Source organism: Thermobia domestica, chromosome 11, assembly GCF_964235325.1.
Source record: "Thermobia domestica chromosome 11, izTheDome1.hap1.1, whole genome shotgun sequence".
NCBI classification, from domain to species: domain Eukaryota; kingdom Metazoa; phylum Arthropoda; class Insecta; order Zygentoma; family Lepismatidae; genus Thermobia; species Thermobia domestica.
Genome location: NC_137464.1, coordinates 32,515,317 through 32,533,575, shown reverse-complemented (window position 1 = coordinate 32,533,575; position 18,259 = coordinate 32,515,317).

The window sequence follows — 18,259 nt, the reverse complement described above, 5'->3', positions numbered from 1 at the left end:
GCTAGCGCGACGGGAAGGGGGGGACCGTGGCACAGCCTAGGCCAACAAGTCTAATGGGTGACAAAATTTGAGAAAGAAAAGAATACTATCAAAATATTATGCTTCATAATAGGTCCACATGGAAAAATAAAATTGTGTTCACTTGAGAATGTAATTGAACTTCCTTCACTCACGTTCAAGAAAATACTCACTCAGGAAATTCAGAGTATTCTCCCTCAATTTCAGTTTTCAGTTATACTACTAGCCACAGGTATCTCGTTCAATATTTTCCTTGCAGCGGCGTAGGTAAGATTTTCAGCTAGGGTGGAAAGTGTCTTATATTTTTTATTTTCAGCAATGTTCTAACGCTCCACTTCAAGTATGCAAAAGGTATACTCCCACTTGAGACAGGCCTTTCTAGCGTACAACATCGAGAGACGTTTAGGTTCTTGCAGCGAGTTTTTAATCAATTTACAAATTGTTCATTCCGAATATAGTAAATCGTACGCGTTAACGATGCAACCACAGCATCTCAGTGCGCTATTTCATTTTTTGTATAGTTAAAAAAAAGTTTATGACTTTCTTTTGCGTCAGTTCAACGTTGGGCCATACTAAAGGAACATATTAGCAGTCTCACTTTAAAACTATTAAGAACCACAAGGTGGAAGAGCCGAATTGATGCTCTGACTCCACTTAGATACCAAATAGGGAAGGTTTGTGATGTCTTACATTTAATAAGTAACAACAATAGAACAGATAGAATGGTGCCCGCGATGCTTTGTGTATAGCAAACCAGCTGCGTGACTTTACTTTCCTTTGCTCACTCGTTATCTGTAGTGATGAGCAAATGAAGACCAAGACCAAGACACGGGTGGTTTTGGTTTTGGTCTTGGTCTTATATACCCGGTCTTGGTCTTGGTCTTGTACTGGAACCCTTGGTCTTGATCTTGGTCTTGCACACCCAGTCTTGGTCTTGGTCTTGCTTGCAAAAGTCTTACAAGTCTTGCTTTTAAGAAATCTTATGCCTTTCATAGGTAAATTTTACTCTGGATATAAAGGATAATAAATTCTACAATGCGGCAATAGTAACGGAAATACAATGTATGTTTCTAAATGTAATATACTTTACCTTCGTGTAAGTATGATGATAGTGCACAACATAGGCGATGACTTTTATTTATTTATTTTCAATGGATACCTACGCTTCACTACTTATAAGATATATCACAACGTTTCGTAATCTTTTTATATTTTTGAACAGATCCAGTACTCCACTGGTTTCCAAACTAGGGAGGCTACCCCTGAGACACATGAAAGAAAATCAAGGTGGCACAGATTACTGAAATACCATGAATTCCAGCATTATTTTTACACTCTAAAGGCGTCAGATATGTTTTCTTTTCAATCTCGATTAGCTAACCTTTGTATTGAACAAACTTCTAATTAAATATTGAGACTTTGTTTTACTGATTGTAATATGTAGTCTATGGGGGCAGAAACATGGACATTACGCAAAAGCGATGAAAAAATTGGAGGCTTTCGAAACGTGGGCATGGAGAAAAAAGGAAAGAATTAGCTGGGTTGAACAGAAAATGAACGAGGTGTTAGAAATAGTAGCAGCATTGTGGGGTAGCTACTAGAGGGTATTGTGGAAGAAAAGAGAGGGAAAGGCGAAGGAGACTAGTTGATGGAAGGTATTATACAGGGCGTTACAAAACAACACCGACAACGTTTGGGAGGTGATTCCTGACACCAAGATGAGACAAAAATTATAGACCAACCTGGGTGCACAAATGCTTCCTTCCGGAGTTATAGGCTGCCGAAAACGTGAAAAAATGAATTTTAAAGATCCACAGCTTCAAACCTATGGGACTTAGCGTAGTCGGGTCAAGACTTCACTTAGGAACTAGTATGTGCCCTATCCAAATATCCATGTTTCAAAATCCTGCGGTACTCCCGCAACAATTTTTATAGAGCTAGTTGCTGAGTACTTCAAATTAGATGCCTATAGCCAAACACCCTCTATAAAACTGATTGCGTGAGTACCTTAGGATTCTGAAACATGGATTTTTGGATAGTTCACATATTAGTTCCTAAGGGAAGTCTTGAAAAGGCGAACAACCGATTTAGGAAACAACGTTCTGTAGCTATATGCTACAGGGGAAGATCGACTCACACGGATTGCATAAACTACTGGGAACACATTCACTCCAGCTGCATTTTTACTGAAGCCAAGAAATTCAAGTGAAAGATGTAATGATTTTTCCCCTTTTTACATTCTATAAAAGAATTCAAGTAGTACCGGTACTTATGCAAGACTCTTGCGCAAGAGTCTTGGTCTTGCAGGTATGGTCTTGGTCTTGCATCGGGATTCCTGGTCTTGATCTTGATCTTGCATGCAAGACTCTTGCAAAAACTGCAAGACCAAGACTCTTGTGCTTATCACTAGTTATCTGGTATGACTTTTTACTCCACATAAGCATAGTAAGCAAAAGTCTCCAAAGCATTGATTCTCATGTGTTGGATGCAGTCGGGTTTCTTGAAAATATATCTGAGTACTTTGAGAGGAGAAGAAATTATGCAAAATTGTAATCTTTCTTAGTAGATGCGATGGAGTTGGCATCAGCATTAGATATGAATTATCCACGGATAGGTAATACAGTGCAAGCTCGAAGTTGATAGAAGAGATAGTTTCAGTACGAGGCAGATTATGAAGCTATTGAAGATCCACAAACAAGATACATGATCGATTTTTATTACAATGTTCTAGATGTGATTGTTTTAACTTTAAGAGAAAGGTTTGAGCAACTTAAACATCACAGCGAGTATTTCGATTTTCTTTACGATATAAGTAATCTTAAAGATATGTCACCTGAACTTCTGTCTGGAAAGTGTATTAAACTTGCCAGCATTTTAACACACGAAGAATCAAATGATATTAACCCCAGTGATTTGAAAGACGAACTAAAAGTGTTATCCACTATAATTAAGCCTAAAAGTTCACCAAAAGAGACTTCAAAATTAATTAAGGAACATGACTTTGTTCCCAATGTCAGTATTGCACCTTACCGGTAACAGTGGTAAGTGGAGAAATAAGTTTTTCGAAATTTAAGATGATTACAAACTATCTACGTTCTTCCAAGTCTGAAACACGCTTGAGTAGTCTAGAGATGATATCAATAGAACACGAATTAGCTGAAACACTGGACTACGCGAATATGATAAAGGAATTTGCTCATATCAAAGTAAGAAAAGTTTAAGGTATATTAAATTTATGTATTTCTATTGTGTTTTAGTACATTATAAGGCTTAGGCTAATCACTTAGTTTTGCCCTAATATCTAATCCATTATACAGGGTGAGTCAAAAGTCCTTGGACACCTGCATAAGTTTGAAAATCGACGGGAAGAGTAAAAAGTGATGATGGGAACAGAGGTTTGATGAGGGGCCGCAACTTTTGGAGTGTATGTCATTCATGGCCGCCATATTGAAATCCGTCATTTTGGATTCAAGTCAATTTTTTAAATGGGAAGGGGGGGGTATGACACATCAAATAACTCTAGCTCGAGCTCAGAAATTTAGTGATGTAATTTTGTTTTTTTCTATCTTGTACAGTTTAGAATTTATTAATATTCAAAGGTGGGAAATTACCTTGATACTGAATGCTACAACACATGTTCTACGTGTTGTCCATCCCATGCAATGCACAACTGTAGTCGCCGCAACCACTCTGACTGCACACGGAGGAGAATGTCTCCTGAAATTTGATCACAGGCTTGTTGGATGCGTTCCTCCAGGTGTCTCAAATCACGGATTGTCTCAGCATACACTATCTGCTTAAGATGTCCCCATAGATAAACATCAAGGGGCGTTAAGTCAGGGGATCTGGGCGGCCACTCCACGGGACCACGGCGACCAATCCACTTCCCTGGCAGTTGTTCATCCAACCATTCACGGACACCAAGTCCATAGTGTGGAGGGGCTCCATCGTGCTGAAAATAAGATGGGAAACTGCCGTCAGCGTTCAGTGTGGCAGGGAACACAAGGTCCTGCAGCAGCATCAGATACTGTGGTTCAGTTAAGGTGTTGTAAATGAAAAATGGCCCAATGATGCGGGTGTCCCATATGCCACACCACATCATCACCTTCGCTGGACTATGTTCTCGACTCGGGTCAACCCAGTTCGGATTTGCGTCACACCAGTATCGACAATTATGTCGATTAACCTCCCCGTTCAAAGTGAAATACGCCTCGTTGCTGAACAGTATGTTCTTGCCAAACGCAGGATCCAGTTCGTGTTGTTCAGTAGCTCACATGCAGAACTCCAACCGGCGATCAGGGTCATCCTCGTTCAGTTTATGTTGCATGTGCAGCTTGTAAGGATGCCACTGATTGGTGTGCAATGTCCGGACAACAGAGGATTGGTGTATTGCATATGCTAGGGACACACGACGGGTACTTCGTTTAGGACTTTTCACAAACGACGCAACAACCGCCGTCGCAGTTTCCTCATTGTCACAGTCAGTGAGGTCACAGGATGGTCACAAACTATACACAAGATGGTCACATGTGAGAAACAAACATTATATTATTAAATATTACAGATAAAGAAATAAAAGTAAATGTTTCTTGTTAAAGTATCTGAAACTGAACAACAGAAAGGATACAACCAACAACTTTCTCCCAAGGCTCAACAAATAACAGATTGGTAGCTAACAGAAAGCGAAACCACCAGTGCGACAATAAATGTAGTACCATTTCGACACTTCTGTTATTTCACCTCGTACACTAAAGAACTCTGCAAAATTTTGCTTTCTGTAGGTATTACTATATACAAGAGTATAAAAAAACAAATTTTAAAAAAATAATAAAACTATACACAAAAGACATCTAGTGATTTCGACATATACCATAATTTTACACTGAAATTTATTATGTGAACTTTTCTTGCGAAGTGTTATTATCAAGATTATAGTTAATATGCTAGGTTTCCTTGTAGCCTTGAATTTGCTAACTTTATTAGTATTATGCATTACAACATTTTACTAATAACAAGAGCATATTATCTTAATTTCAGTAACAACTTCCCTTAAAAAATTTACACTCAAAAGGGTATACTATCAAGTTCAGTTTCAGGATTATTGCATTCAATGCTTGCAGAACTGGTGTTGTAATGAGAAAAAAAAAGTAAAATAATAAAAAAAAGATTTTTAAAAAAGAATGTTTTATCTTTTTTTCCAAGGCCATAAAAATCGATTTTTTTTTTCGGGGAAATAATGTTAGTTGTGGGGAAAACAGTTTTTTGTTTCGTAGTCGCTGGAAAACTAAATTTGATCAGATGTTATACAATATAATGTTTGTGTAGCATATAGTTGCGTATCTACACTTATTGCTGCCAGGAGCAGAATTCACCCTGAGCCCCATTTGCCTTCGAACATACATACAAGCTAACATACTCATAGAAAAGATTTTTTTTCCTTTGGAGCTAAGAAATATTCATTAATCATCATCATCATTAATATTCTGCCATTATTGGCAGGTTACTTGCCGCAACTGAGAAGCTTCCATGCTCTATGGCAGCGTTTCCCAACCTTTTTCAACTTGCGGCACACTATAGGTATAACTTGAATTCTCGCGGCACACCCATATATATATATATATATATATATATATATATATATTATTTGTAAATATAAAATACCATGGTATTTTTATGTCATTACAGATCTCCTTACAGAGAAGAAAGCTCGATCACTGATTTCCCACCGTGGTAAATCATTATGCTTATTTTTCATTTTAATTTTAAAATAGAAAACAATTGCAATGAAATATAGGATTCCGGTTTTTAAAAATACACTTTCTCTTTCGAAAACTGTATCTAACCTTTGACTAAAAGGGAAGATCACTAAATAACGAATAAATAAACAATCTCCTATACTTTTAAAACACAAATGTAGGTAATTTGTATGCATATTTGCTTTGTTGAATTTATTGAATGATATGTTAAAATTTCAAGTTACGAAATAGTCTGCAACAATAAAGAAGCAATAATGGTCATGACAATGATAAATACGTTTTCCAACATTAAAAATGTACAGAAAAGTAACACAGTATGAAACTTAAAATTGTAGATTTATAGTAGAGGTTCATAGTAAGGTGAAATACAAATATACATTTTCCCCTATGTCTTGCAATTTGATTCCTATAGAATTAATAATTTGTTTCGATTTCCTCGCGGCACATCGGTTGGGAAACGCTGCTCTATGGTCTTCTAACTAACTTCGTTTTAACGTACGATTTTTCTGTTTCATTCATTAATTGAGGGTTTAATAAATTAGTTTGAAACATATTTATTTCCTTTTCACATTTAAATTATTTAACTAATTTAATTCTATGCCCTATAGAACCCGAAGGTTGAATGTCGTCTTCACAAATGCTCTTCATTGACTCCTGTTCGTAGCCAACTAGACCCAGTTTCTATCTTGTATCCGTATTTCTGTGAACTTAAAACTTTCCCTGGCGTTGCGCATACAGTAAAACATCCGTATTCTGGCAGCCAATTTTTGGGGTTTTATATCTGTACAAGTATTTACCTTATTATTCCAAGTTACATCAAAATAAATGGATATCTTTGATACAATTTGGTAGGGAACAATATCTTATTATTAATCATCGCTCCCCTCTATTCTGCATTATTCCCTCCCCTCTTCTTCTCCTTCCCCTTCAGTACATTATCTTAGTGTAATATGTGCGGAAATAGGGAATTTTGCACAAAGCCACACAGCAAATAGAACATATCATGCTAGTTTCTTTGCGAATACTGTGTTTTGCACAAACACAACACTTTCGCATTGCAGCTCTTTTCTTTTTCTTGTTTCGTGGAATGTGGATCATTTTGTGAACTTTCATACCTCCCTGTACGCAGACGATTCGATAGATCTTTAACTGGGGATCTAATCGTCTCTGGTTCTGGCATGAGGTCCGTTGAAGTTTCTGTTGAAGTAGATGACGTGTCTGTTCTCCTTCTCAAATTCCCTTTCTTCAATGTTGCCAGTCATTACTTGTTCTTCTACACATTATTCACAATTAAGTGCGTATATGACACAGCTCTGGCAAATAATCTCAATTTCACTATTCGCTCGCCAGATTGCGTCATTAGAGCGGTCATCGGAAAAACAACATTACTTATGGGATGAGATGATGGTGATGTGTGTGTAGCCCTATTGTAAAGATCGCGTCAAAATTGTGAAATACAGCTACCAGCGTGATCAAATTTCTTTATTGCAAGAGTACCAAATTTTCTCACGTACCCAAGGTTGAAATACCAACATATGTGAAACGCCAACAAGGGGCGTCACAAAATGAGAAATGGCCTCAAGAAGTGAGGTGCTACACATTAGCTTAGATGACCTTAAAGAATAAGGATATTTCTTGTAGTAATTATGCTCATAAGCACGTTATGGTAAATAAAATGACGAGTGACCCCATGCCGTAAACGTCGCAAACACCTAGTGGCCCACTTGCCGGTAAATGTCGATCGTCGCTATACCGGCGGATAGAAGGACTGCCGCTTGTGTGCCACTGGCGGCAGGGTTTCATCGAGTCAAAAGAGATATCTAGAGTAGGAGTATTGAAGTTAACACCGCGTAGCAGCGAGGACTTCATTTTGGTCCGCGCTTCTTCGATTCGTCGCAGAGAATCGCGAAGGGACCAACACGAAGTATCGCCAGTCATGTGCATGCGGTTATTGTTATATATTATTTTTCCTGACGAATTGTTCCTAAAGTCAGCTACGGGGGTCAAGAATAACCCCTGCCTCTACATCATGAAGTGAAAAATCTTGAGATGAGTGCGTATAATTGTATGAATTTAGATGACAACTGTAGCCGATCATTTGAAAGTGAATATGGGAGAACCATGAAATAAAGTAAATAGACGCGCGTCATTTTGTTGTAAAATTACATGGCGAACGGATTTTATCTAATCTCAAACGGTTATCGTCGAATATACACGGTTACAGGAGCTCTTTGATTAGCTAAATTAGAAATACCTCAACGATCTATGCCTCTACAAGCGACGACTTCTCCATCGCCTCCGTGGCCATGTCGGAAGAGCACGCGCCTAGTAATCCAATGGTTGGTGTTTCGATCCTACCCTAAAACACTTTTTTTTCTTTCTTTTTTTTTTAAGTGTTATTTAGACTCTCCTTAATGTAACAAATTACGCATATAGGCGATTTAACATATTTTGGGGGAGTAATTTTGTTGTTCATTGGCGTTTCGTCGCGTCTCTGCCGCTGGTGGTATAATTTTCAAAACGGAAGTGGGGCTACCGTGGATCGCCGCCAATTTTTGGCGAGATATCTCTAGTTACCCTTCGGTGGTCCTCCGACGCCTACGGCATAGGGGAATTAAGGGAGCACAGGAGAGATTAACAAATACAGTAAACCCTCGTTAACACGAATTCCAAGGGACTGAAAAATCAGGAGTTCGTGTTAAAAGAATTCGTGTTAACCGGGGACCCAAATTTTATTATTCGAATACATTTTCTCCATACATATGCACTACAGTATACAAACTATACATACCACTACAGTATATTATGTATGTCATAGAAAACACTAGAGATGGTATCGAGACGAGACTGAATAGTCTCGGTCTCGTCTCGGTTCCAAATTCGAGACGAGACCAAGACTATTCTCTGTCTTTATACCATCCACAGAATTGTATCGAGACGAGACTGAGAGTTTCGGTCTCGTCTCGATTTCGAAAAGCACTCCTTGGTCTCAAATTCGAGTTAGGATCGAGATCGAGACTAGTTTCGGTCTCGGTACCATCCTTTGAAAAGTGAAAACACTACAGTTATTATCCTAAAGTTTATTATCCTATCTTCGAAGATTAAAAAAAAAAAAAAGTTTCCACGCAGAAAATCCAAGTCAAGTTAAAAAATTGATAACTCCGCTAGCAGGGTGAGTACCGCTAGTAACGGAAAGGTATTTATGATTGCTGTCACCACTTTGGAGTTACAGGAGAGAGAAGATGTTTTGTCTCGAGCTGTCGCCAGCTCGTCTGCCAAGCACCTGCATGTTCAGCGCTTGACGGAGGACAGAATCAACACCTCATAAGAGAGGAAAGATACCTGTTTCTGGTTTTCCTCTTATTTACAAGGCAATTTTCGTCTGTATAAATACTGTATGACAAAAACTGATCTGGAGTGAAATCTGAAATAAGAAAAATGATCTGAAAAAAAAAATGAAAGTTCGTGTTAAATCAAAACCTTTACTGACTCAAGGGACTAAAAATTAGTTCGTAATTCGTGCTAACCGAAATTCGTGTTAACCGATAAAACTTCCTATAAGATAACGTACAGCGATTGCCGGGACCGAAATTTTGTTCGTCCTAACCGAGTGTTCGGCTTAAGCGAGTTCGTGTTAACGAGGATATACTGTAAAAATAAAAATATATACATAAAAAAGAAATAACATCTCATCTCCTGAAAAGATATTCTGGAGTTGCAGTTTTAATTTCCTTTCTTAATTAATGAATTTATAATTTCATTCATTACAATAATTGTTGTAATTGTTGTAAACTAGTGCGGGTTGAATAGCGTCTCTCTGCAAGAACCCTTCTAGAAATAAGGGAATATTGACTTTTTGACGCGTCTAGGTGCAGTGTTGGTGCTAGTGATGATCGACAAGTGAGAGATGTGAAATCCGTATTAAATTCGGTCCAGTGGTTAAGTAGTTCTGTGAAATCATATTCTCAAGCATTAATTCAGTTGACTACAACAATGAAACGGGCAGTATAATTCGTTAATATTTGAATCAAATCAGCTTGTTTTAATCTATTTTAAATTAAATTGATGTAATAAGCACAATTATGTCCAATAATGACAGAAAGAAAGGTTACCAATAAAACGGAAGTGGGAGAGGAGGTTCAATATGCAACGAACATTCAAGATGCGGATGCCTCTTGTCAGAAGGAGGATCCAGGTCCTAATTTGGACACATCTAGCAAGCCAAATGAAGCGCTATGTTCATATTGCCATAAGTGTTTTCTAAGCCAACGAGGTCTAGCCATACATACTAGTAGATGCCACCTCGAATCACTCAAGAAAAATCTATCTTCTTCCAATGCGAAAAGTGCCATTACCTATATTTCAAATATATTAACGCACGAAGCGATTGAGGAAAATTCAACGGACTCAACAGCTAAAATAGGCGAACTGTTAATATTTTTAAAGTCCCATATTCCTACACTCCGACGAGTTCCTCGAGGCGCCAGACCAGCTATGGCTCACTCCTTAAGTGAAGTTCTACAAAAGGTCACGAATACTAATAGTATTGATGCTTGGCTAGATCTTTTAATCTTCCCTTATGTGGTTCTCTGCATTCCTCCATATGCCGAAAAAGTTACCAACCTCACCACATGGGTGAAGCAAAGAATACGAAACTGGTCGGATAATCATCGAGAAGCTTTGTCAGCCGAATTAATTAAATTATACAAAGTTCGTGATTTGTCAAAATCCACATCATTCCACAGCAAGAACATTGAAAATAAACTATCGGACGGTGATGTTAGAGGAGCAGTAAGATTATTAACATCCGAAGACTCGATAGCAACTCCAGATAATTCATTGTTAGAAGCACTTAGAGCAAAACACCCAGCTCACTCACATTTATTAGCCATCCCTGAACCTCCAGAGGCATCAGAATCAGCAACTAGAGTATCATCAGCTGAATTATTGAAAGCAATTAAATCTTTTCCTTCTGGGTCCGCCGGTGGAATGGATAGCCTCAGAGCTTCAATTCTAAAAGATTTAGTTCTATCACACGATTATGAATCTAGAGACCAGCTTATCAATGTTATCAGAGAACTGTTACACCTCATTATATCGGGAAATGTACCTACAACATTGAGACCGATATTCTTCGGTGCGTCGTTACTTGCCCTTAAGAAAAAAAGCGGAGGAATTCGGCCAATAGCCGTGGGCAATATTTGGAGACGATTGTCGGCCAAAATAATCTGCTACAAGATGCGCGAATCACTTATCGACATACTATATCCACACCAACTTGGAGTCTGTGTCCCATTTGGGGCGGAAGCAGCAGTACATGCAGCCCGCACATATTATTCTACTACGCACACCCAAGTGAAAGCATTTTTAAAAATCGATTTCAGAAATGCCTTCAATGAATTAAATCGAGATTCCATGTTGCTATCTGTTAAAAAGAATTTTCCAGCATATTTTTCGTACATCTCTCAATGCTATTCTCAACCAAGCAACCTATATATAGGAGATAACACTATTCTATCACAGCGAGGTGTTCAACAAGGTGATCCGTTAGGTCCAGCACTGTTTGCTATGACTCTCCAACCAATTGTTAATAACATAAACGCAGAGCTGAATGTCTGGTATTTGGATGATGGAACAATAGCTGGAAATACAGACGTAATACTACAAACATTAGACAACATTCGTACACACGCATCATCAATTGGCTTATCGCTAAATTGCTCCAAATGCGAAGTAGGATTCCTCGGTGCTACAGAAGAACAAATTAAGAACCTCTATGATATCTTTAATAAATCAGCACCTGGTATTCAGCTCCTTACACCAAGTAATGCAGAGCTTTTAGGTTCAGCTATCTCAACAGAGGCATGGAGCAAAATGTTACTAGACAAAACCTCCAAACTAGAATTTTTTATGTCACGACTTTCCAAGCTTTCAGCCCATTCTGCTTTTTATCTGTTAAGGGCTTCATTTGGAATGCCGAGATTATTTTATTTCCTCCGATGCTCTCCATCTTGGAAGGAAGATGCCCTATTGGAAAAGTATGACGATACTCTTAAAACTGGTCTGGAATCCATCCTCAATTGTTCTCTTAATAACAACTCGTGGATACAAGCTTCTTTACCAGTCAAAAATGGAGGCCTTGGAATCCGTCGCGCCACAGATATGGCTATTCCGTCTTTTTTAGCGTCTTTCTACGGTGCAAGTCAAATAGTTAGTTCACTTCTTCAATGGGATAACGACGAAATCACCAATCCAGATGTGATGGACTGCATAGCTAAATGGACAAATTTAGTTGGGTTAGACCCTCCGGCTCTCGAAAAACGTAACAATCAGTCGGCTTGGGACGAGCCCATCGTTAATTGCCATGCAGCTTCTTTATTGCAGACTACAAATAACATCGAAGATAAAGCCAGACTTTTAGCGGTCATGTCCCCAGAAAACGGAGCATGGCTTCAAGCTCTACCATCAATCACCATCTCTGGGCCTACACCTATCCAATGAGAGCTTCCGAGTATCAGTTGCACTACGGTTGGGAGCAGATATATGTGAACCACATCACTGCCCCATTTGTAACACCTTTGTAGATAAAAAAGGATTACACGGTTTGTCGTGCAAAAGCAGCGCAGGCAGACACCCACGTCATTCAAGTGTAAATGATATAATATTAAGAGCATTAATATCAGCAGGGATCCCAGCAGTGAGGGAACCGATTGGATGCAGCCGATCTGACGGAAAAAGACCCGATGGTATGACATTAGTACCTTGGAAGAAAGGAAAGGCATTGATTTGGGACTTCACATGTTCAGACACCTATGCCCCCTCCAACCTACACTATGCCTCAGTACAAGCTGGACTCGTAGCTGCTCGAAGAGCGAAAGAAAAAAGGAATAAATATAGCAATCTACTCGATAACTATTGCTTTGTCGCAATAGCAATTGAGTCTAGCGGTTCTTGGGAAGAAGGAGGCCTCAAATTTATAAAAGAAATCGGCCACCGTCTATCAATTAAATCAGGAGATAATCGAGCAAAAAGTTTCCTGATACAACGCATAAGCATAGCTATTCAACGTGGGAACGTGTCGGCTATAATGGGAACGTTACCCACTAGTAAAGAGCTAGAAGAAGTCTTTCTTCTGTAATTGCGGAGAAGGGAGGTTAGGAGAAAAAACAAACATCATTGGTGCATCAATTTATGTAGCAACCGAGCAAGGAGTGTGAAGAGACAGCTCACAGTCCATAAGTTTATATATATATATAAAAACAGCATGAATGCTGTACTGTACGTCAAGACAGTGACATAACATGACAGGTTGGAGCCTTTGAAAGCAGAAGATTTAGTAGTACCTGCCGAACATCATGGGAACAAAGTACCGAAGAATAGATATTTACTGTTTCATTTGAAATTTTCATTATAACAGTTTTTTAAATAATCATTGTTATTTTACAATTCTTATGTAATTACTTATGGTTGTATCTAATTGCTTTCAAATCTCGATTATTGGATTAACTTATTTACATGAATGTAAACAGATGTTTTTAATAATTATTAAAAAACAACAATTTTCAATATATATATATATATATATATATATATATATATTTACAATTGAGAGATCTAAGACTTCGATGAACTAATTTTGACCAGAAGACTCGAGAAATTTCTCGTTTCGTCTTATGCCAACACTAGTTTTTAGTAGTAACGCTTTTTTCTTTTTGCACCGTTGAATGTAAGGGATGTCATTTGGTTTCAGAGAATGTAAATGTCATTCAATATATTCAGTTGCGTGAATTCAATGTGAAGGATGTTGAAAAGGGTTACACAAGAGGAAGAGAAAGAGGAAAAGGATTAATATCGTGCGTGTTAACACGCGAGAGCACTTCGTAGTATTCAAAATAATAGACATATTTATATAAAAATGATAGTATGTTTATTTACAAAAATATTCCACTTGTTTCATCACAAAAGTTCCATAGCTGCGTAAGTTATCATTCTATAGGACCCATAGAAAACTCCAACAGAAATACCTGCAATAATTAGTACTGGAATCAAAGTTAAGGATAATTTCCATCGAAAAGGAAAATTATTGTAGTGCTTAAAGTGTTGAGTTTCTGTGGCACTGTATTATTATTATTATTATTATTATTATTATTATTATTATTATTATTATTATTATTATTATTATTATTATTATTATTATTATTATTATTATTATTATTATTAGCCAATTGATTTATACCAGAAATTATGCTTCTCTCTGTTTTGAAACTAATTGAATTTTTAATGGTTTGAATTTAGCGAATTTCTCCGTAAGGCCGTTACCTTTACTTTTTTTTTTCCTAAGCTTGACGTTCCATGACATGGTCAGAGGCAAAGAAATACGATGATGAAATAAGTAGTTGAATAAAGAAAGCGTGAGAAAACGAGAGAACCTTGGGCGACCGAAGAAAATTTTCTAGGGGGACCATCTCCCTGCTTGTTATATTACGTTTGATTTCTTTTTTAATTGTATTAAGAAAATCTTAAGAAAGTAATACATTTTCGTGAGCCTGGGGAAAACCCTGCCTTTCCCTTCGGGCGCCCATGGAGAGAACCTTGAAAAAACAGGAAAGCACTCTACCATCTCTGATCGCTCAGTCGATTCCCGTTCTCACCAAGTGGACAGTGTGGTAGACAAACACTGTTTGTGTGGATGTTTTCGGTTTTGTACTAGATATATAAATTTATCATCGGGCCCGCGGTCGATGGCTCGATGGCAGTGTTCACCTCTGGTGTATCGAATCCCTGGTTCGATTCCAGCTCGCTCCAAGTGAACTTTGTAGTGGACAAACACCATGAGCATGGGTTTCCTCGAAGCTCTCCAGTTTCCTCCCACTTTCTTCATTCCATCATTTCTATCATTTCTCATCATCACCGTTTCCTTTAGCTTACCCGGTACGTAAAACTCAAACATTTCATTTAATTTCATAAATTTAACATTATTTCCACTAAATTTGATTTATAAATATTAAAAATATGTAGCAAGACCATGCATGGCTTTGGATTGACTATTTTAACACTGACCAAAGCTTCAAACCCACAGTATTTTAAACTATAATATGTAATGTTCTGCCATGAGAGGAGCGACATGGATAGGAGTACGAAGAGAAATTTCATAACAACTATGATAAGAAGAATAGAAATGCTGGAGGACGAAGAGGAAGGAAGGAAGGAAAGCATAGAGAAATTCTACGACAGTTAAAGAAGAATGGTTACAGCAGGAAGGAGTTAGAGAAGGAAGAAGAACGCAGGAGAAGGAAGAGAGGGAGAAAGAAGAATGAAGAGGATGAGAGTGAAAAAGGGCATGATATAGAAAGTATGGGAGAAGAAACGGAGAAACTGAAGAAGTTATTGAAAAAAGGAGGGGTCAGAACTTATGGAAAGAATGGAGAAAGTTTATTAAGATCAATAAAGAAGAAGAATACAAAAGGCACCAAAAAGATTAATGAAGAGGAAGAAGGAGTCATCTACAGGGTATGGTGTGAGGACTGCGATATGTCATATGTAGGAGAGACAGGAAAAAGAATAAAAGAAAGGATAAAATAATATAATGTGAGGAGGAAGAAAGATACCAATGCCATATACAAACATGTTAAGGAGACTAACCACAGAATTAATTGGGATAAGACGGAAATATTGGAGATGGAGAAAAGAATGATAATAAGGAAGTGGAAAGAAGCAGATTGGATAAAGAAGGTAGGAAGAGATAAACTGATGAACTGGACAGGGGGCTTACTTATAAATGAATTATGGCAAGGAAGTTTGGATAGCATAGACAAGAAGAAGAAAAGAAGATCCTTATAAGAAACAAAAATTGCGGAACGTGATTAGTTGGAAAGTGAACATGGAGACTTAAGGGATTCGCTGAAAGCCTCAGGAAATAGAAATTAAACTTTTTATATATATAACAATGACTATATATATCTGTCTGTTAAAAGAATTTAAACTTTTTCATAAAAATGATTATATATATGACTCTAAAAAGAATTTTTAAAAATGTTCATAATAATGACTATATGTCTGTATTTTCATTTATGTTCTATAGTGTCTGAGGAAGGATATGTTAGATATCCGAAAACGTTACATATTATTGTTTAAAATGCAGGGGTTTGAAGCTTTGGTCAGTGTTTCTTTAGTTAAAAATATGTAGCGCAAAATTTAATTTTCACGCAGTAAGGTACGTTTAACTGCCTAGCCGGTATTTAAATACTAAGCAATTTGTTTAAATTGTCCTAGTAGAAAAGATTTTTTTTTTTTTTTTTTACAATCTGCTAAACAATTAATGATATCTAGGAGATAATTGATGATAGTAAGTTCAAATTTTTAGATTCAGTTACCAATGGTTTCTTGAACGAGTTGAAATGTCGGTGTTGCGCCGCCAGAATGACCGTTTGACGGGTTAACTAGACTTGAAAAAGATTTCAGTAGAATTAAACCATTAAAAATTCTCATTCATATCTAATAAAATAGAAAAAAAATCCCTGCATAAATCAATAGTTTCAAAAAGACACACACACACACATACATACATACACAAAGAGCTCAGATACGCAATATCGTTAAAATGTTATAAAAATAATTTAATGATATAAAGAAATTAACTAAGCATTTAATGAATTTCTTATGACTATATGGGTACACTGTACTTTTTCATTTTCTTTTAATATTGCTTCTGCATATAAACTACATGAAAGAGACCTCTATTTAAGAGTCCTCATCACGGTGAAATTAAAATATAACTGATTTTACATGTAATTATGTGATATCTTCAAATAGATAAAAGATAACCGAAAAGAGCAACAAGAGCTCCCTAGACAATATTATCTTACATGAGATAACCTTATCACGACTCACTTATCAGCTTTCGATTTCAATCCGTTTAGAAAATCGGAATTATTTTCGCGTTCCTAAATGGCTGCAGACGTAAAGCTACTAGGTGACTCGTGATAACGATACAAGGGATGGCCAGAACCGGTTCCTAGTGGAACCGGTTTTCGGGTCTGAACGGATCCGGTTCTAGAAAATACGGTTTCTCGGATCCAGGTCTGGAACCGGTTTTTCGGATCCAGGTCTGGAACCGGCTCTTCGGATCCAAGTCTGGAACCGGTTCTTCGGACCCAGGTCTGGAACCGGTTCTTCGGATCCAAGTCTGGAACCGGTTCCGGGACCGATTCTAAAAACCGGATCTCCAAGAACGGTTCCTCGCGGAACCGGTTCCGCTGAAACCGAAACTTTGTGACCATCCCTACGGTAAACCCGAGCTGCTGACAAGCTGTGAACAATGTGCTAGGTGAAATGGTGGAAGCGACAGGCAGGCGCCCAGGCGGAGGCCGCTTGTCTCATTTGGCTAAACAAACTGGGTAACTGGCAAACTCACTGGCTAAACAGGCAAACTGGCCAACTCATTTGGCTAAACACCCACTGGTGTACCATTTTTTTTTCTGGGGACACAAGCGGGTCTGGGCGGGGAGGGCACAAGCGCATGGTCCTCTTTGCACTATTTTGAAGGTGAACTTTGTGCCTCCTTTACGAGTCTTTGGGGGCTTTCGGATCCAGGTCTGGAACCGGTTCCTAAGATCCGATTTTGGAACTAGGTTTTTAGATCCAGATCTGGAACCGGTTTCTAAGATCCCGTTCTGGAACCGGGTTTTCGGATCCAGGTCCGGAACCGGTTCTGAAAACCGGATCTCCGAGAGCCGATTCCTCGCGGAACCGGTACCGCCGGAACCGGAACTTTGTGGCCATCCCTAAACGATACCTCATGCAAAATAATATTGTTTAGGGCGATCTTGTTCCATTTCGATTATCTTTTATCTATTTGAATATATCATATAATTACTGTAAAGTAAGCGGTATTTTAATTTCGCAGTGATTAGACCTCTTAAGTATCTAAGAGAGACAAGTATTCGATAGGATGTAATGTATGCCGATGTTCCAACCGAAATGAAAAGCACATTTCACTTTCATTAATATGATTATCAGATAGTGATATCGCAAATTTTTGAATAAAAATTCATTTGATCAATTATGTGCAAATTCTCATTGCTTATCATTAATTAACCTAAAACACACCTGTTACATTTATTTTATGACAACAGCGTTGCCAGGAACTGCGTTTCTGTCAAAAACACCCATTTTACAGACTTGCATTAAATAGCCTTTTATATGGCAACACTGCATCAACCGTGTCACATTTTCGCACCAATGGATAAATGTTGATGCATACTGTACATATACACAGGAATTCACCCGCAGAAAATCAGTTTTCTGCATCTGAATATTGATTTTCTTCATTTTGCAATTTTTTTTTATTTCTAATTATAGTAATTTCTATCGCTACTACACAAAAACGTTACAAGTTCCAGCATTGGTCATGATCTCGAAAATATCTACATAGAACATGCTTACATTTGTTTCGAGTTTCAGGTCCTTATCTTTCTTAGATCGAA